This window comes from Drosophila miranda (genome assembly GCF_003369915.1).
Source record: "Drosophila miranda strain MSH22 chromosome Y unlocalized genomic scaffold, D.miranda_PacBio2.1 Contig_Y1_pilon, whole genome shotgun sequence".
Taxonomy (NCBI): domain Eukaryota; kingdom Metazoa; phylum Arthropoda; class Insecta; order Diptera; family Drosophilidae; genus Drosophila; species Drosophila miranda.
In genome coordinates this window covers 129,677-151,518 of record NW_022881603.1, presented here as the reverse complement: position 1 = coordinate 151,518, position 21,842 = coordinate 129,677, and the positions used below count along the sequence as shown (strand labels likewise).

The 21,842-nt window shown below is 43.9% G+C and overlaps 1 long non-coding RNA gene across 1 annotated transcript; it reads left to right on the top strand.

Annotated features, from left to right (window-relative positions):
• The first annotated feature begins 498 nt into the window (after nt 1–498).
• LOC117189615 lies at nt 499–772 on the top strand. The gene is made up of 2 exons (XR_004473482.1): nt 499–538; nt 592–772. It is a non-coding gene; the product is annotated as an uncharacterized LOC117189615 (long non-coding RNA).
• Nucleotides 773–21,842: the final 21,070 nt, after the last annotated feature.

The following is a 21,842-nucleotide window of genomic DNA, read 5'->3' as shown; positions in this document are numbered from 1 at the left end:
GGGTGGACAGTGCCCTTGTTAATGTATTATGCGGGATATACTGGGACCATCTGCAAGGCCGGAAAGTGCAAAGCCCGAAAGCACAGGAAATTGACAACATGACGTTGTCGTTCGGTGGAGCCCAAGTTTGCGACATAAGTGCAGCACGCGAAGTATGCTGAGCCTGTTACTCCGGTGCAGAATATTTCTGTTCTGATATCTCAGGATATTGAGGATATTGACAACAATATGAACGGTCATACGGAGGAGTCGGCCACAACTCACGATATTGAGGATATTGACAATATGCACGGTGATACGGAGGAGTCGGCCACAACTCAGGATATTGAGGATATTGACAACAATATGCACGGTCATACGGAGGAGTCGGCCACAACTCACGATATTGAGGAGAATATTGACAACATTTCTGACAATATTCACAATATTTTCAATGATATGGAGTGTACTATTTCTGATGATATATATGATTCGTCTGAGCCAGTGCACTACGTGGAGGAGAAGCAGGAGCAGGAGGTTCGGGAGGATCCGGACTTAAGTAAATAAATAAAATTTTAAAAAAATACATATAATAACTTCTTAATTCTCCAGACATGTTTACTGAAGACATTCTTAGTACTGAAAGTGGAAAGGACAATTTGAAAACACCGATTTCCCCTAAGGCTTCGCCCCCCGTGCATGGCAGCAAGTGCAAACTATGCGGCAAAATGATTGGAAGGTTGAGCACCTTGGGAAACCACGTAATGAACCAACATTACACAGCAATAAGAGGTATGGTTTCAAGGAATTCGAAGACAATGCAAAAAGTTGCTGCCGTTTTTAAGGAAAAAAAAGTGACCATGTTAAGACTATCAGAGGAAACTGGGGTGCCGGCCGAGTATTTGAGGGCGATAGTCATGTGCAGCGATGACTATAAAAAAATTGGGTGCCGCTTGTGGGCCGCCAAGACGGATGCAGGGAAGCTGAAGGACATCAACCAATAACTGTTTCGTTTTTTAATTTTAATATTTGATTTGGCTTGAGTAGACTGATCTAGAGAAGCTGAAGGACATCAACCAATAACTGTTTCGTTTTTTAATTTTAATATTTGATTTGAGTAGAAAAACTCGCCTGTTATTCGTAAATGTAACGACTGAAAATAAACTTATTGACAAAAAAGGGAGGGTTATTTATATTGTGTGGGCGCTTTGGGCCAAGAAATCATTAAAGTTATTCACGTCGCACAGTTTTGGAAAAAACTGGACTGGAGTGGAGTCGCCTGGAGGGACTGCAATGACACTTGCCGGCTGGCGGCCTCTTGGAAATTTTAAGCCTCGTTAAGCTTCTGGTCAACCGCCTGGCTGGTCTGCTTGAGCGCTCCATCGAATGGATTAACCTTCGCTCTGGATATACTGGATGCCCTTTTGGATTACAGGACTACCCTAATTAGCGCCTTTGAATGGATAAACAAAGTGCATGTCCTACATGGATTACAGTCGTATAGCGCATCATAAAAGGTAAGAAATCAAGCCACAAATTGAATGCCGAACACAGCAAATGCTTAACCCATGACACCACCAAAAGGGGGAGAGGGGTAGAGGGGGATGAGTGCCCCCTATTAATCCTAAGTGCTTCCTGTGATTTTATGTAAATTTGTACACGGGGAACAGAGGACTCCAAAGAGACCTCTCGAGCAGCAATTCAATGTACAAATGACAGGTTGGCTGTGACACAAAACAGCAGCTTAAGGAAGATGTAAAGCCAAGCAAAAATATACCCCCTCTCCCCCACTCTCCTTAACCCTTAACTCCTTAATCCCAGAATGGTAGCCAACATTTCGGCCACACCAAGGAGTATGGTGGCATGGTATTTATCGCAAGTCAAAAACCCAAACCCAAACCAACAAAGCCGATCAACTATTGCAAGTCGCAGCTCTGCCCAGGGAAAGTACGTCACCTGACCTGTGATTCGAAACAAAACATCGAAGTGGGCCCTGAACTATCACTTGGAGCCGTTCAGAACTGGCTCTGGAAATCATTCAGTACGAATATCTGGAGAGAGCGGCACAACACAGAGAACGGCAGCAAATATCGAAAGCACAGGGAACATAAAGTAAATAAAAATACAAATACAAAACAAAGCCCATGAACGAATATTTCCTCACAGGTGCTGGAATAAGATGAATCCAACTATTAACAATCCACGTTCCCCATTCACCCGCTCGCGGTGTATTTTCGGATCCATGGGATCCTTCGTCTTTACCGACCAGCAGCAGCAGCAGCAGCCGGGGCTGCAGGTCCCCCCGAAGGTTCCGCCCACAAGAATGGACTCAATGCGATGCCCTTCCTAGGCCAAATCCACACCAGTCCTCTGCTGTCCCGCCCAATGGATCCAATAGGTCACGCTCACCCCCCCACCTTCCCTCCGATGGGGGATTCAGATGGGTGAGTGGCAGCAGCCCAGACTCCCCTTCCCCTCAGGACATAACTTACCCCCGGCTCCCCTGCAGATTCAATGCTGGGCCACAGATGGCTACGATGGGACCACAGCCCGTGTTGAGCTCCCTCTGGACAGGCGGCGCTTCTCCGGACAGCCGCGGAGACTACTACGACGACCCCCACGAAGAGTACTCCGACTGCCGCTACGAGGGCGACTACGAGGGCGACTACTCGATGCCCACCGAGGAGGACCAAGAGGAGGAGTCGTGCTCCTGTCAGAGCCAGAGCGACTTCAGCTCGATAGAGCGCACCGAGTCGGACTCGGAGTGGGAGGAGCTCTCCGACGGACCTTCCCCCAGGGTCTCCCCGCTGGAGTCCCTCGGCGCAGTCGTGCTCTCCACAATGCAGCCGGAGCACCGTCAGCGCATGGTGGCCTTGTACCACCTCGTCTTGGAGACCGCTGTGGTCAAGGTCGTGCTGCTGGTGCTGCAACTGCTGTGCTGCGCGGTGTTCTGGCTGGTCGAGAAGACCGTGGGCTTCAACGAAACCGTCGGCTCGAAGCGCCACCGATTGTGGAACAGCAAGTTCAAGCTGCGCACCATCCAGCGCCAGTTGCTGTGGCTCATGGCCAATGCCCGGGGCGACGAGACGCTCGTCTTCTTTGCCGTGCTCATGACCACGCCCTGGCTGTTCTCCCTCAGCCTCCTGGGATTCATCCTGTCCCTGGCGGCGCTCCTGAAGAAGACCGTCGAGCAGCTGGTGTTCCAGATACGCCTGCACCTCGTGCTCTAGGGGCAGCCATTGAGCAGAAAGCAGCAAGCAGTATCCAATCACACACTGACAGAAGACACACGGCCACACGCCCGACACTCCACCCCTCCCCACAGAGATGTTTGCACTTCCATTTGGGCATCTATTTTCGTTGATGCTGGCATCGCAATACACGGAATCGTCTCTCCGTTTTTGGCCGCAATGAAAATAGATACCGAAATATTCGAAATTCAAAGTCAATTCCCACGAGAGACAGCGAGACAGGCCTTCTTTTGGTTTACGGCCTTTCTTTCTTCTGCCTTTGGCATCGCCCACTCCACTCTCTATTTTTCTTGCATTAAATTGGCAATAATATGAACTCGCCTTCTCTTTCTGCTTAGTAGTATTCCCCTGTCGCCGATAGCCCGCATTCTCTGCGTTCCAGAATCTGCGGAAGTTTCCAGCGGGGGCTACTGGCGTGCATCAGCCGTCGAGTAGATTGAATGGGAACGCTGCCAGCATATATGTACTATGTGTGTGTGTGCCCAACTAACGCAGACAACTGCGTTCTAGAATGAAATATTAATTCATTGGATACGCACACACAGATCCCCCTTCATCGCTCTCTGTTCCCCTCGGAGGGTGGCAGGGTACTGGGTGTCTACGCTGCTCGGCGCTGGCCTGTATCTAATCGCGCCTGCCTTGCTGTGTACCCACTGTAGATGCATATGTACATACAGTTGTTAATCAATGTCCGTTGATTGTCGCATCGTTGCTTGGAAGGTGAATCCCCCTAATATTAAAGCTGGGATCCTATGCCAGAGCAGAACGCAATACTTTTCATATCCCACCTTGGGTTTCCTTAACCAATCCCATAACTTTCGACATTGACAATAAGGCTTCATCAGCATTCGTTCGCTCACAGTCATTATCATAATGATGATGATAATGATAATAATGTGCATGTGTGTGGTGTGTGACTCTCGTTTAGGACCTGAGCTCAAAAGTGCAATGCACGGCAGAAAAATCAACACGAACTGATTCAAGGGGTAAAGATATGTATCTTTGGCACACCGAAGTGCCGACACTCTTTCAATTCAAGCTTGTTCACAGCCCAGCGATTCGCAAATGAGGCCAATGAGTATGTGTTGTGAGTATATAACAGCCCATCCGATCCGATCAGGCGATTCATCAGTGAAGATTTTCTCTCCTTTCGCTTTTCTGCCTAGTGGGGTCCCAAGTGTGGGAAAAGCCACGAGGGCGTGAAACTCAAGAAAAGCATGAAGAAAATTACGATTGAACCGGTGACTAGCTCATGGTCTTCCTCGAGCGAACCGACTGCCTTTGTTCAACTGGGACGATGAGGTCTGAGCGTGTCCATCTCGGCCAGTGAGAACTTGCTCGTAGCGGGTCAGCAGATTGGTGCGGACAATGGCGCCGTTCAGTTCCGCCTGGGCCTTGATGGCCTGTGGGAAAAGAGAGGGGAGAAAACAGTTGGATAAAGCCGAGGAAGAAAAGGAAATATAAACCCACCTGAGTATCGCTGACAGCCAGACCATTCAGGAGATTGAACAGCACAATGGTCATGAAGAACACAAAGAGCAGGAAGATCAGGTAAGTGTAGACGCTGTCAAACTTTATGTCACCGGCATCAAATTCTCCCGTGAGCATCACAATCGTCTTGTTTAGAGCCTCGATGGGCACGTATAATGTGTTGAAGTGACCATCATCCTCTCCCTCCTTTGCTGGCTCTGGCGTGCTGTCCTTCGGAGAGGAGGAATCCACCTGGGGCTTGCCAAACAGTATGTAGAAGCACAGACTAAACGTAAGCACAAAGATCGAGTAGAGAGCAAAGCTCTTGATGAAGCTGCTGGAGACGGCGCGCAGCATGATCATGTGCGTCGAAATTGAGAGTACTGGCAGGGAGCCAACCAGCAGGCAGAACTCCACGGACACCAGCAGAATGGTGAAGACGGCCAGTATGCGCTGCGTCTCCTTGTCGTAGCTGGCTTCCATGCAGGTTAGGATCGACAAGACAATGAGAGCCACCTCCATCAGGTTCGTGATAAACCTGAAGTACAGCAGCGGCGACATGGCAAGCCGAGAGGTCAGATCATGAGATACACAATCCCTATCCAAGAGAACAGGCCGAAGAGGGCAGTCAGGCCCGTGTGGTCGCTTTCGTGGAACTTAAGGAGCGTATGCGTGATAATGGAGGCAGTGAAGAGAGAGTAAAGTAGAAAGTTCAGATAGAAGATCACCGAGAGGCGGTGCCACTTGAGGAAGAGGAAACTCGAAATTAGCGGGTGCTGCAGCAGGTAACGCAGCTCCTTGGAATCGGCGATGTATGCGATTGGAGTAATCTAGTCCTCCAATTGGTGAGGATGGCCAATGCTCCGCTTGTCCGACTGCCCGGGCTCTCGCTGGCGTCTCATCAGATTCTTGTAGTTGATGGTGATCTCGAAACTCTGGTCACCGGGCTTCTCCCCGTTGGTGGTGATGCAGGAATCGAAGTGCTCCTCCAGCACTTTCGGGTCCATCTCCTGTATGGGAAGATCTCCGAACGCGCTTCTCGCCCCGATGTACGCTCCCTGCCGTAGAAGCTCCTGTGCCACCTTTGTGTTGCGATACTTGACCGCATAGGAGAGTGGCACCAGGCCAGCCTTGTCCGCCTCATTGATGTCCACACGATCGCTCTCGAGCAGCAGCTGGAAACAGCGCTGGTGGTCACAGAAGTCGTCCAGCGGCTGCTCACCCAGGCGACTGATAACCGCGTTCAGCAGCTTGGAATGCGATGTCAGCCTCAGCTGCGGATGCTTCAACAGCTTCTCTAGCGCCCTGTGGTTGCCCCAGATTACGGCCAACTCCACGGGGCTGATGTCGCTCAATTTTGAAGGATTAATGTTGATGCCCGTCTCGAGGATGGCCTCAAAGGCTCGCTGCTTGCCCCGCTTGATACTCTCCGCCAGCAGGGACTGATACTCCTCCCGGTTGGCATTGCATTGGTTGTCTGCGTTCCCGCTGACGTTCTGGTGGTACTCCGCGAACTGTTGCTCGAACTGGTTCTCGTCTCCGTCCCGCAGCGTGCGGAGGTGTCGCTCGTAGTCGATCTCTGCTTCGGCCTCGCGCAGCTCCGGCAACGGCAGTTCCGGATACTGATCCCTCAGCATCTGGCGTACCTGCCCGTTCCGATAGCTGTCAATGTCCAACTGTGGTTGTTTCAGGAAAAGTCGGATCAGCTCCAGCTTAGTGCCTGCCTCAATCTTTCTATTAGCCCACCTGAGAGGCATTCGATCGTCCTGGCGATTAGCCTGGGCACCGCTGTCCAGGGCAGTGTGGAATTCCCGTATGTCCCGATTAGCGAGGGCTGCGCTCAACTGGCCATGCGGATCGATGAAACCGCAGTTGTTAGAGCTCATTCTGCTGTCTGCAAAGAGTCAACTGAGAATGGGGAGGATGAGCTATGTCTATGTGGGCTTTCGTTAATCTTATCCAACCCACGCTGCGTATGAGTAACTTCTAATGCCGTTTCTATGAAAATGATGCCAGAACCCGCATTGTTAGAGCTCTGCTCTGGTCAATGGAGGGAGAGGTCTGACCCAACAGACGGTTTCTGTACAGACCTTGAAATTGCCGAAACAAAAGCATGAGAGTGGACCGACCCCCGCAACAAACGGTATTTGACAACGCTTCATGCTACGATGATTTTCACACAAATGACTGTCTGTCCATGGAGCTGGCCAGCAGCTGGAGGCAGAGCCACAATGAGAGCCACAGTCACAGCCACATCCGCAGCCGAAAGCTACCCCACAGGTTTCTCGAAAAATAAAACCAAATCTTCGTTTTGGGGGCAATTAAAGAAAGCGTCTTTAAGTGGTTTTTGTGGTACCCGAACTACAGACTTAATTTGCCCTCCCGTGTAGTTATTAAATTATAACAATCCAACTGAAGACAAGGTAAGACAAGGCCTGAGAAGTACTCAGGGAGTGGCTTGATTGTTCAAAGTGATCTACAAATTTGAATCAAGTTTGGTGTTCGATCTCGCTCGCCTTTTGGTATATCAAAATTTAACGATCATAAAGAATAATCATAAAATAATGTACACATCAATATCAATTAGCAATCAATTTGTTACGCTTTATGCTTTGAATACTGTTCCGAATGGAGCTTTAGATAAAGCCCTGGGCAGTGCTGAAATCTTGCGATTTATAGGCGGCTCTTTTCGTAAATTTCAAGGCGGCTTCTTCTGTGGGATCTGATCCCTCCAGCCGTCAGCTCAACGTCTTCTCCGCTCTGTTGTGTTCTGTTCTGTTCTGTTCCGTTCTGTCTGCTGTCTGCTTTGATGCTTGAAATGTGTGAGAAATCGGATAATCACACATGAGACCTGGCTAATTTGAATATTTCCCCACTGATTGTTTATCAATAGCCTACGAATTGGGAATTAGCTCTTCGGCTAATGTTGCTTTAGTATGCAAACAAATTGAGGATTGTAAATGACGCCCCTGTGGTCAAAATTTGTCGTTGATAAGATAAACAGAATCGCACAATCACCTTCCTTAATTGGCCCTTTATTTGATATTTTCTTGTCTCCCATCTTAACCTCTTCCCCATTCTGGTATTTGTTTTTGTTAAAGTTATTTTATTGGTAAGACAGCAGAAGATCAGTATACAGAATTATATGTGCTTCCGAGTAACATACGCAAGAGACAGACGCCGAAAGAAGAATATCGATATGAGAACATCGATATGAGAACATCGATATGAGAACATCGATATGCAGCAGGGCACATGCGCAGTGTTGTTAGAGATCAATATCTAATTATCGTGGCGGTCACTTTGAACACTCCTCCTCAACACAACGCATGTTTACAAACTTTAAATATACTTAACTTTTAAACCAAATGCGAATACAAATTTATGGTGCATAACCTTGGCTAAGTTCTTTGTGAGGACATCTGCTATCATCTTATCGGTTGGCAGATACGCAATGTTGACTTCACCTCTCTTGAGAACCGCTCGAATATGATGTATCTTGACGTCGATGTGCTTTGTACGTGCATGAAACATGGGGTTTCTAGCAAGCTGCTGTGCTCCAATGTTGTCGCCGTACATCTGAATAGCTGACTCCTTGGACATCAGCTTCAAGTCAATCAGTAGGCTGCGAAAGTATATCGCCTCTTTTGCTGCAGATGATAAGGCTATGTACTCTGCCTGCGTGGAACTGAGGGCAACCGTCGATTGCTTTCTTGACTCCCAAGAAACCGCTCCTCCTGCCAACATGCATACATAGCCAGTGAATGACTTTCGGTTCGTCATATCACTTGCCCAATCTGCATCAACAAAACACTCAATTGCCTTTCCTTGCTTTGTGTAGCATATCTCCCAGTCGATAGTTTTTGCCAAATATCGAAGGATGTGCTTGGCTGCCGCTTCATGCTCGGAATGAGGATCCTTGTTACGTTGTGCTAATTTGTTCACCGAATGCGCAATGTCCGGACGAGTCATAACAGCAAGATAAGATAACTCTCCAATTAGCTTTTGGAACGATGTGATGTCGACCCTGCGGCAGTCCTCTTTGTTGCATGCCACCTGGTAACCAGCTTCAAGAGGCGTGGACGTCTGTCGACAATCTTTCAAATTGTACTGTTCGAGCAACTCTCTAATATACTTCCGTTGGCTGATTGAAATCGCCCCCGTACTGCCTTCACGTTTCACCTCAATACCTAAAAAGTATTGCATAGGCCCGATGTCAACCACATCAAATTCTGCTGCGATCTTTATCTTGATATCAGATATATCATCTAGGTCCTTACACGCCAAAATAATGTCATCTACGTAGACAGCTATTAGACACATATTTTTACCTGGCTTACAATACAGACAGGGCTCGTTGACAGTCGGTATAAAACCAATGCGTCTCAGCGTTACATCCAACGTAGAGTTCCACACTCTTCCTGATTGTTTTAGGCCATATATACTTTTGTGAAGCCTCAAAACGTGATTTGGGTGAACTTCACTGATGAAGCCCTCAGGTTGTCTCATAAAAACCTCATCTTCCAATTCGCCGTTGAGATACGCCGTGACAACATCCATTTGATGTAGGTGGAGACCATGTTCGACTGCAAGTGCAATTATCAACCTGATAGTTGCGTGGCGTACAACTGGTGCAAATGTTTCCTTGTAGTCGATCCCGTAGCATTGGCTACAACCTTTCGCCACCAGACGTGCTTTGAGCCTGTTCACGCTTCCATCCGGATTGGACTTAACTGCATAAACCCATCTGCATCCAATGGACTTTTTCCCGCTAGGCAATTTAGTAAGCGACCACGTGCCGTTCTTCACGAGAGATTCGTACTCGTCCTTCATTGATGCTTTCCATATCTCGAACTTGTACGTCTGCTGCCAGTATCGCATTGAGCATATGATACTGCTTCCTTGGTCGTCCTGGTTTGCCCGTCCGTACTATGGTTGGGCGTCCTGGTCCTCTTATTGGTTCTGGAATTACAAGAATGTCATTACTAGACCTAATCTCCTCCTGATTTTCTGGCTCTTTTTCTGGATCTTTAAATTGCTCGCTATCCATTTTGGGTTCAGAGTCCTGGTTTTGTTGAACCTCAATTGATGCCATGTCATTGGAACATGATGCATCTAGTTTGCCCTCTTCAGGTTCTACAAAAATGACATCCCTACTCTCTACGAGTTTCCTGGTTTCTTTACTGACCAAACGGTATGCTTTGGCCGTATCCGAGTAGCCCACCATTATATACTCTAAGCCTTTCTGTGCGAACTTTGATTTCTTTGTTTTATCTAGAGCTATCGCTACTGAGCCAAAAACTCTTAAATGCGATACCACTGGCTTTCTACCTGTCCATATTTCAAAAGGTGTCACCCCGCTCAAGCAGCTGCTTGCCACTCTATTTCGCAAATACGTGGCAGTTCGAATCGCTTCTGCCCAATAGCATTCACTTCACCCAGCATGCAGCAGCATACTTCTTGCCATTTCTACCAATGTTCTGTTGGCCCTTTCTGCAACTCCGTTTTGTTGAGGTGTATATGGCACTGTTAAGTTTCGCTTTATTCCATTTTGGTTTAGGTAATTATCAAAAACGTTTGATATGTATTCTCGGCCATTGTCGCTTCGTAAAACCTTGACTTTTCTCCCAGTTTGGCACTCAACTTGACTTTTAAATTCTTTAAAAGCCTCGAAACCCTGATCTTTGGTTTTTAGGAAACTTTCTGATACATATCTTGAACAATCATCAATAAATGTGGCGAAATATCGATTGCCTCCCATTGACTGCTTTTGCATTGGACCGGATACATCAGTATGTATTAAGTCTAGAACGCCCTTTGACCTGTTTGTGCTCGATTGAAATGGTTGCACGCAAATTTTACTTTTTGCGCATGTTGCACACACTTGTTTTGGCTTGTATATGCCCTTGAGACCTATTACCATCTCCTTGTTAACCATTTCCTTTAATGCGTCAAAATGTACATGGCCGAACCTATTGTGCCATTTGAATGCATATGCCTCAACATTTACAATGTTCATACACTTTTCCTGATTGTCCTGAACCATAAACAATCCATTTTCCAGATGTGCCTTTATAACTATTTTTCCGTTTTCAAAAATCATCGCTTGATTTTTCTCATACACAATTTTTTTTCCATGTTTTAATAGTTTTGTGACTGAAATAAAATTGTACTGCAAATCTGGTACCAAGATAACATTTTCCAGCGTAACGGATCTATCACCGAACTTTACTTGAACAGTTCCATGCCCTTCAGCAATAAGTGATTTACCGCCGGCTAAAAATACTTTTTGATTATCTTCCGTGAACGACACAAAGCGTTCCTTGTCACAACATAGATGCGCCGTTGCGCCACTGTCTATGCACCATGCATTTAACATCTGGTCATTTGGGTTAGCTAAATTTAGGATTGGTACATATTTTTCTGGTGCCACTTTGGCATATTCGGTTACGGAAAGCATTGTACCCAATCTTTCCCCGCTTTTACTGTTTGCGCCCTTGTTTGCTCCTTCCTGCCTGCTTTTAGCACGGCATTCCGATTTAAAATGCCCTTCCTTTCCGCACTTAAAACACTTTTTGCCCTTCTTAAAGTTTTTCTTAAAATTGTTGTTGTCATAACTGACGTGTAGTTCCGCGCTACTTGTAATTTCCTTGCTAATGCTATCTTCCTGCCTATTCGCTTCTTCAGAAATTTTTATTTTTAGCATGCTCAAGCTCGGCAAATCATCTCGCGTCTCAATCGCAACAACAAAACTTTCATACGATTTAGGCAAACCATTTAGCAACACAACTGATAAGATCTTTTCATCAACCTTTATGTTGACCTCTGCTAAAGCCTCGTGTACCACCTTGAATTTCCGCAAATATTCCTGTGCACTTATACCATCCGACATTTTTAACGTCAACAATTGTTTAATTAAAAGCACTACCCTTGCTGGTCCGCTTGGCCTGTGAATTTTATTTAGCTTTTGCCATGCCTGTGACGACGATACACAATTTTTAATATTGTTTAGTTGGGTCGATTTAACACAAAGTAAAATTGACGCCAACGCCTTTTGATCCTTTAGTTGAAAAGCTGCACGTTGCTCATTTGTTGCACTTTCACTAAGCTCAATTTTACCACTGACGATTGGCCACAAATCATTTTGTATGAGAGCACTTCTCATCAAAACTTCCCATGTGCTATAATTGTTTTCGTCCAGTTTCTCAATATTGAAATTCATATTTCCACTCATTTTTTATACTTATTGTCCCACAGTGCAAAATTTGTAACTGTCGATCGTCTCATGCACAAAGCAACTACGACGACAATACTGTTGTCCGTGTCTTTCTTTTGTTTTTTTCGTTTTCTTTTAAGTATCTGTTGTGTGTCCCGAGTTGCTATTTACACACACACTCGCGATTTTCTATGCCTTGGTATACACACTTTTGGGTATACACACTCGCGGTTTTGTGCGGCTTGGAATACGCACTTTTTGGTATACACACTTGAGTCTCCGTTCGCTTTTGTGTTTCTTGATCCGTTGGGACTGCTTTATTTTGGACTTTAAACCACGGCAACGGTCCGATTCGCTGCAAAATTCTAATCAAAAAAACACAATACGAATCTCCGTTGAATTTGTTCAACTTGTTCTTTTGCCTTTCTATGTACACACATACACTAATGAGTCTATGCCATTTTTTTAGCACTGCTTTTCACTAAGCACCAAACAATGTTTATTGTTTCTCACTGTTTCTGTTTTATACTGTTTCTGGGTGAATTGGTGTCTGGGCCCATAACCTGTTAAAGTTATTTTATTGGTAAGACAGCAGAAGATCAGTATACAGAATTATATGTGCTTCCGAGTAACATACGCAAGAGACAGACGCCGAAAGAAGAATATCGATATGAGAACATCGATATGAGAACATCGATATGCAGCAGGGCACATGCGCATTGTTGTTGGAGATCAATATCTAATTATCGTGGCGGTCACTTTGAACAGTTTTTCCCCCTGAGTACGAGTATTTGCCCAAGCAATTGACAAACAACTTCATTGTTTGTCCAAGCTGAAGCTCGACCCAAAGTCTTACTAAGACATCGGTTGACAGAATGGCGTAATATCACAATAATTAACAGAAAACTTAACAGCAAACGATTTCAAAAGTGAGCAACTCCTCTCTCAGTCGCATCTGACCCTAGCAATTAAGAGCACTACTTTCAGAAATATTGATGTAGTCAAGGTAATCTATACTTATTGCGAAAAGCTTCGGAAAACACAAATTGCCCTTAAACTCTTAAACATTTGCTTCATCTACGGAAACCAGTCGAAATCACAGAGTATATGGAGTCTGGAGTGGAATTTTATTCCCCCTTCTCTTGGAGCTCACATATGTATATACTATAACACTGGTAAAAAAAAAAGTACTCGTATCACTCTGGAATTTGAGAATAAAGTGTGTCACAAAGGAAAGGGAGTCCAACGACATTATTACTAGTTTTAAAAGAAAAATAATGTAAACTTTTAATAGCACGGTTTTATTATATGTTCTTCTTTCTTGATCGGCGTATTCGAATGAATGTGTGTTGGCATATCGATACTTGTCGAGGACAAGTATCGATATATCGAGTACATTGGTATTTCTTATGTTTCTATCGATGAGTAAATCTTAAACTAATATTCATATCTTACAATAATAATGAGATTATCTTCATTCGCGATTCGAAAACTGTTTCTCATTTTCTCATTTTTTCTTTGAGTGAATTTATATTTATAAACCTTTCAGCCCTGTTCTTCTTTCTGTCTGTGGGAACATCTGGAATTTGGAGACTGAGAGAGCTGGGACCTAGGAAATTGCCCAACAAAATTGGCTCTGAGTTGCACACCGAATCCTCTACTAAAGTTCTTTGTGTTGGTGCAGCTGCAAAAGTGAAATCAGCAAATGACAACACTTCGGAAAGAGTAAGTAGAAGGGGGACAGACGTGATAAATGTAAAGTTTTTAACGCGATAAACTGAATATGTATATGTCCAGCTGCACAGGATCAGCCGCGTTTCTCCGATCGTCTGTCAATAATTTATACTATATACGTACTGTCTTACACTGCTATAACATTCTCACATGATATTTTACCATACCCTTCCCGAATACGTGATGTGATCAGATCGAGAGACCCTCTAGCTGCGCGGGAGGAGGAGAGCAGAGTAAACACTAAACTAAATTGCTTGTCCATAAACTCTGTTTTTTGGCAAACTGTGCTTGGATTGTTTATCCAATTTATGGCATTATTATACCCGATACTCAAAATGAGTATTGGGGTATATTAGATTTGTGGTAAAAGTGGATGTGTGTAACGTCCAGAAGGAATCGTTTCCGACCCCATAAAGTATATATATTCTTGATCAGCATCAATAGCCGAGTCGATTGAGCCATGTCTGTCTGTCCGTCCGTCCGTCTGTCCGTCTGTCCGTCCCTATTAGCGCCTAGTGCTCAAAGACTATAAGAGCTAGAGCAACGATGTTTCGGATCCAGACTTCTGTGATATGTCACTGCTACAAAAAAATTTCAAAACTTTGCCCCGCCCACTTCCGCTCCCACAAAAGACGAAAATCTGGGGCATCCACAAATCTCAGAGACTATTAACGCTAGAGTAACCAAATTTAGTATCCGCACTCCTGTTAGATCTCACTGTAAAACGTATATCTCAAAATTTCGTCCCACCCCCTTCCGCCCACACAAAGAACGAAAATCTGCTGCATCCACAATATTGCAGATTCGAGAAAACTAAAAATAATGACCATATCTATCAGATTGCTGAATCTGGATCAGATCGGATCATTTTTGTAGCCAAAAGAAAGAAATCAATTTTCAGTATCGGGTATAAATGTAGAGTTGCGGGGTCCGCAGCAACTCACAACGTTCCCCCTCGTTTTTTTTATGCATTTTCAGCGTTTTGCTGCACTTAATGAACAACAGGCGATGGTCTGGCCCGAGACGCTTTGTTTACACTTGGCATTAAAACTGGAAAAACAAAGGGAAATAACCAAAAATTCTAGTATGAAGAAAAAAGTACTCGGGTGTGGCAGAAAAAAACTACAATCTTGATCTACAAATGAAGTTTTTTTACAGTGAAATATATACTTGACTTGTAGTGAAACGCAGCCCCGAAATTGTCATCATAAAAACTTCGTAATTAAGATGAATGCGTGAGGAGATGGGGCTGGAGCTGAGACCAAGCATGACTTCATGCTGAACCGCCTCCGAGTGGCATCCGCAGATAAAAAGCAACAAAATATAGTTGTATACAAGAAATATTTAGCTGGCACCGAAATACGGACAGCTCACAAACACATGGACACATGCTTAACTTAACTAAAGTGGATACACACACATGCATCGCATATCCATGCTCTATATTGGGTATATACATATGTACTACTCGTACTCGCTGTGCACTTCATAAACAATTGGCTGGCCTACATCATGTACTCGTACAACACACAACAAAAGATTTGAGGGGGGTGTGTGTGGAGTGGGAGAATTGGGGGGATGTCAGTCAGTGCCCCGCACGTTTCGATAATTTCGAATAATTTAATTAAGCCCAGACGAGGCGGCAGTACTGGGACTTTCACGATTCTCCCCGGAACTTCCAAAAGCCCTGAAAATGGCAAGATTTTCAAAAAAAAATTAGTTAAAGATCACTTTGATTTAGCACCCCTTTTGGGACTACGCCCTTGTGTCCCGCTAAAAGTAGAAAACGAATAAACAAAAGCTTTGTGGGCGGAGCCAGATCGGCAAACGAATGAATCCAGCCAACGATTTAGGTAGTAGTCGTATATGGGGAGGGAGGGAAACTGAGACCTGGTCGCTCGACTCTCCACATATCGCCTAATCGATGGATTATTTAATTGTAATTGGTAATAAGAAATGCAAATTCAGCTCTCGGTACATGTGTAATGTGGTATGTGAGGACGGAAGCATGTAACAGATAACGAAGCAGGAGGCTAGGATCTGAAACGGTAGACGAGCAGATGGAGGGTATGATCAAGATCCATGCACGCGTTGCTGCCGGTCTCATGGTAAGTCGGGTAGAGTGGGGGTGTGGTAGGGAGAGATCGCGTCACGAGCTCGAGCATTAGGAGCAAAGACAATAAAAATAAGTTTCGCGTGCGGTTCAAGGTTCAGACGGAAGAAATTTACAGAGCAATGACAGTGTAGGGAGATGAGTCAGCGGAACTAATTCGAGCGGGAGTTGCTTGCGGCGTCATTGCAACTCGGTATGCCCACCCTTCCTTGATCGCACCGGTCCAAATAGGCTGAGTAATTAATGGTAATTACGTTACACAAATATAAATATATTCGAATGGTTTTCAGTTTAAATGCAAAAACAAGGGACGGATGGGTGCATCTTTAAAGTGCACAGCAATTGCTTGTGGGGTAATCCCATTCATAAGTTCGGTTGTCGATAGATTCGGAATTGCAGAAAGTTACATTGCTTGCGAAAGAGCAGAACAAAACAAACACGTGAACAATTGGATTGGTCAGCGTTACAGTACGGCTGGGTAGTTTACGGTCGAGGCATGGAATCTTTAATGTTGCTTCGACCTGCGTAAAATTTTGAATTCACATATAGCAGACGTTCACAGGTTATCACTCACATTACGATCAAATCCAACGATGAAAGCGCTTCATGTGGTCTATGAGGGTGGCTGAAAACTTGTAAATATCAGTGTGTCAGAGTAGATAGGCGATACGCGCGAGTATTAGTTTTAGTTCCTTTCCTTCTAGTTGCACATTTCTTTATGATAAGCCAAACAAACCGAATCACACGAATTTAACTTTTAATGTTAATCCTAGGGTCAGTACAATAGTGGGGTTCCAAAGTATTATTCTAATATGAAGAAATGCATGGGCATAGCCATCATGATCGAGACACCGAATGACTTCATCAGCAACGCAAACAGTATTTCGGCACCGGTAAATGTCTTCTTCTTTAGCGCGACGTAGCAATGACGAAAGTCACTGAAGAGGGAATAGTCAATTTCACACATATGACCATATGTATGTCACTGCACGCGTAGATAAAAGCCCATCGACCGTTTTTCACTGGTGTAGGCCGAGCAAGGCTTGTATGTGTCGATATGAGAACATCGATATGCAGCAGGGCACATTCGCAGTGTTGTTAGAGATCAATATCTAATTATCGTGGCGGTCACTTTGAACAGTTTTTCCCCCTGAGTACGAGTATTTGCCCAAGCAATTGACAAACAACTTCATTGTTTGTCCAAGCTGAAGCTCGACCCAAAGTCTTACTAAGACATCGGTTGACAGAATGGCGTAATATCACAATAATTAACAGAAAACTTAACAGCAAACGATTTCAAAAGTGAGCAACTCCTCTCTCAGTCGCATCTGACCCTAGCAATTAAGAGCACTACTTTCAGAAATATTGATGTAGTCAAGGTAATCTATACTTATTGCGAAAAGCTTCGGAAAACACAAATTGCCCTTAAACTCTTAAACATTTGCTTTATCTACGGAAACCAGTCGAAATCACAGAGTATATGGAGTCTAGAGTGGAATTTTATTCCCCCTTCTCTTGGAGCTCACATATGTATATACTATAACACTGGTAAAAAAAAAAGTACTCGTATCACCCTGGAATTTGAGAATAAAGTGTGTCACAAACGAAAGGGAGTCCAACGACATTATTACTAGTTTTAAAAGAAAAATAATAATGAGATTATCTTCATTCGCGATTCGAAAACTGTTTCTCATTTTCTCATTTTTTCTTTGAGTGAATTTATATTTATAAACCTTTCAGCCCTGTTCTTCTTTCTGTCTGTGGGAACATCTGCGATTTGGAGACTGAGAGAGCTGGGACCTAGGAAAGGGCCCAACAAAATTGGCTCTGAGTTGCACACCGAATCCTCTACTAAAGTTCTTTGTGTTGGTGCAGCTGCAAAAGTGAAATCAGCAAATGACAACACTTCGGAAAGAGTAAGTAGAAGGGGGACAGACGTGATAAATGTAAAGTTTTTAACGCGATAAACTGAATATGTATATGTCCAGCTGCACAGGATCAGCCGCGTTTCTCCGATCGTCTGTCAATAATTTATACTATCTACCTTCTGTCTTACACTGCTATAACATTCTCACATGATATTTTACCATACCCTTCCCGAATACGTGATGTGATCAGATCGAGAGACCCTCTAGCTGCGCGGGAGGAGGAGAGCAGAGTAAACACTAAACTAAATTGCTTGTCCATAAACTCTGTTTTTTGGCAAACTGCGCTTGGATTGTTTATCCAATTTATGGCATTATTATACCCGATACTCAAAATGAGTATTGGGGTATATTAGATTTGTGGTAAAAGTGGATGTGTGTAACGTCCAGAAGGAATCGCTTCCGCCCCCATAAAGAATATATATTCTTGATCAGCATCAATAGCCGAGTCGATTGAGCCATGTCTGTCTGTCCGTCTGTCCGTCCGTCCGTCTGTCCGTCTGTCCGTCTGTCCGTCCCTATTAGCGCCTAGTGCTCAAAGACTATAAGAGCTAGAGCAACGATGTTTCGGATCCAGACTTCTGTGATATGTCACTGCTACAAAAAAATTTCAAAACTTTGCCCCGCCCACTTCCGCTCCCACAAAGAGCGAAAATCTGTGGCATCCACAATTTCGACGATACGAGAAAACCAAAAACGCAGAATCGTAGAATATGAGTATATCTTCTAGGGGGCAAATTCTGAACCAGATCGTATAATTATTATAGCCAGAATCAAGAAAACAATTTCATTCTTTCTCGCTCTCTCTCTCTAACACACAGGTTTCATGGTCGGTTTTGCCAATTGCAAAATATGAATTCAAGGATCTCAGAACCCATAAGAGCTAGAGCAACCAAATTTGGTATCCACACTCCTGTGATATCGGACCTTGACCGTTTTGTGTCAAAATTTCGCCACACCCACTTCCGCCCCCGCAAAGGACGAAAATCTGGGGCATCCACAAATCTCAGAGACTATTAACGCTAGAGTAACCAAATTTAGTATCCGCACCCCTGTTAGATCTCACTGTAAAACGTATATCTCAAAATTTCGTCCCACCCTTTTCCGCCCACGCAAAGAACGAAAATCTGTTGCGTCCACAATATTGCAGATTCGAGAAAACTAAAAATAATGACCATATCTATCAGATTGCTGAATCTGGATCAGATCGGATCATTTTTGTAGCCAAAAGAAAGAAATCAATTTTCAGTATCTGGTATAAATGTAGAGTTGAGGTCTCCGCAGCAACTCACAACGTTCCCCCTCGTTTTTTTTATGCATTCTCAGCGTTTTGCTGCACTTAATGAACAACAGGCGATGGTCTGGCCCGAGACGCTTTGTTTACACTTGGCATTAAAACTGGAAAAACAAAGGGAAATAACCAAAAATTCTAGTATGAAGAAAAAGTACTCGGGTGTGGCAGAAAAAAACTACAATCTTGATCTACAAATGAAGTTTTTTTACAGTGAAATATATACTTGACTTGTAGTGAAACGCAGCCCCGAAATTGTCATCATAAAAACTTCGTAATTAAGATGAATGCGTGAGGAGATGGGGCTGGAGCTGAGACCAAGCATGACTTCATGCTGAACCGCCTCCGAGTGGCATCCGCAGATAAAAAGCAACAAAATATAGTTGTATACAAGAAATATTTAGCTGGCACCGAAATACGGACAGCTCACAAACACATGGACACATGCTTAACTTAACTAAAGTGGATACACACACATGCATCGCATATCCATGCTCTATATTGGGTATATACATATGTACTACTCGTACTCGCTGTGCACTTCATAAACAATTGGCTGGCCTACATCATCATCAAAATTTAACGATCATAAAAAATAATCATAAAATAATCGACACATCAATATCAATTAGCAATCAATTGGTTACGCTTTATGCTTATGAATACTGTTCCGAATGGAGCTTTAGATAAAGCCATGGGCAGTGCTGAAATATTGCGATTTATAGGCGGCTCTTTTCGTAAATTTCAAGGCGGCTTCTTCTGTGGGATCTGATCCCTCCAGCCGTCAGCTCAACGTCTTCTCCACTCTGTTGTGTTCTGTTCTGTTCTGTTCCGCTCTGTCTGCTGTCTGCTTTGAATCTTGAAATGTGTGAGAAATCGGCTAATCACACATGAGACCTGGCAATTTGAATATTCCCCCACTGATTGTTTATCAATAGCCTACGAATTGGGAATCAGGAAACATCGTCTTCTCTTTTGTAGGTAGCTCTTCGGCTAATGTTGCTTTAGTATGCAAACAAATTGAGGATTGTAAATGACGCCCCTGGGGTCAAAATTTGTCGTTGATAAGGTAAACAGAATCGCACAATCACCTTCCTTAATTGGCCCTTTATTTGATATTTTCTTGTCTCCCATCTTAACTTCTTCCCCATTGTGGTATTTGTTTTTCCACCTGAGTACGAGTATTTGCCCAAGCAATTGACAAACAACTTCATGGTTTGTCCAAGCTGAAGCTCGACCCAAAGTCTTACTAAGACATCGGTTGACAGAATGGCGTAATATCACAATAATTAACAGAAAACTTAACAGCAAACGATTTCAAAAGTGAGCAACTCCTCTCTCAGTCGCATCTGACCCTAGCAATTAAGAGCACTACTTTCAGAAATATTGATGTAGTCAAGGTAATCTATACTTATTGCGAAAAGCTTCGGAAAACACAAATTGCCCTTAAACTCTTAAACATTTGCTTCATTTGCTACGGAAACCACTCGAAATCACAGAGTATATGGAGTCTGGAGTGGAATTTTATTCCCCCTTCTCTTGGAGCTCACATATGTATATACTATAACACTGGTAAAAAAAAAAGTACTCGTATCACTCTGGAATTTGAGAATAAAGTGTGTCACAAAGGAAAGGGAGTCCAACGACATTATTACTAGTTTTAAAAGAAAAATAATGTAAACTTTTAATAGCACGGTTTTATTATATGTTCTTCTTTCTTGATCGGCGTATTCGAATGAATGTGTGTTGGCATATCGATACTTGTCGAGGACAAGTATCGATATATCGAGTACATTGGTATTTCTTATAATACTATCGATGAGTAAATCTTAAACTAATATTCAAATCTTATAAACTAATATTCATATCTTACATTCGGGCAACCTCACTACAGATCGCCCACGATCTACACACTAAGGCATACAGTTGGTTAAAAATTTCTTATTCGGTATTGTCTTACTTAACATACTATTTCATCGATTAACAACATGAGACCATGGTTTTATCCTTACACTCTACCCAGGGTTTAAGCCTTGCTGGCTCTAATATACTTCGGAATGGCATTTGCGTCAACTGACAGTCCTCAATGTCGACAACCTCATAACGATCATTATCCAATACTCTATTGATCCTGTACGGTCCTCGATACTTTGGTGCGAACTTCTTATTGATCCCCGGTGTTGTGTCCACATGCCGGACTGCTACATAGTCACCAGGTTCATACTTTAATGGGGCTCTATGTTTATGGGCATACATCTTCTCATTTCTTTTCTGCGACAACCGTATGTTCTCACTTGCTATTTCTCTTATAGTTTCCAACTCTCTAAGTTCTGACGCTAACTTCTCCTCTAGGTATTCGGTTAATTCATCTACAACGGGTCCTTTCTGGGGTATTCCAAATAACAATGTGCTAGGTGTCTTTTTCGTACTGCTGTTAACGGAGTTATTAATGGCGTGCTCTACCTTGCTCATCAACCTATACCAATCGGCTTGCTCAAGGGGCTCTGACAGTTTTCCTAACATAGGAGTAAGAACACGATTCACCCGCTCCACTTGGCCATTGGCCTGCGGTGCACCTGTAGCTACCTTAATGTGCTCTATCCCTCTCTCCTGCAGAAAACTAGAGAACTCTAACGAGGTGAAACAGGTCCCACGATCTGATATTATCCTAGTAGGGCGACTATAGAAATCAAAATATTTACTTAAGGCATCCTTCGCTTTCCGCGTGCTGGTACTATTAACCGGGAACAATTTGACAAACTTAGTGAATGCATCTATTACCACAAGGAGGTGTTTTCGCTTAGATCTAATACTCGGCAACGGACCCAAATGATCAACATGTAGGGTATGAAAAGGAACACAC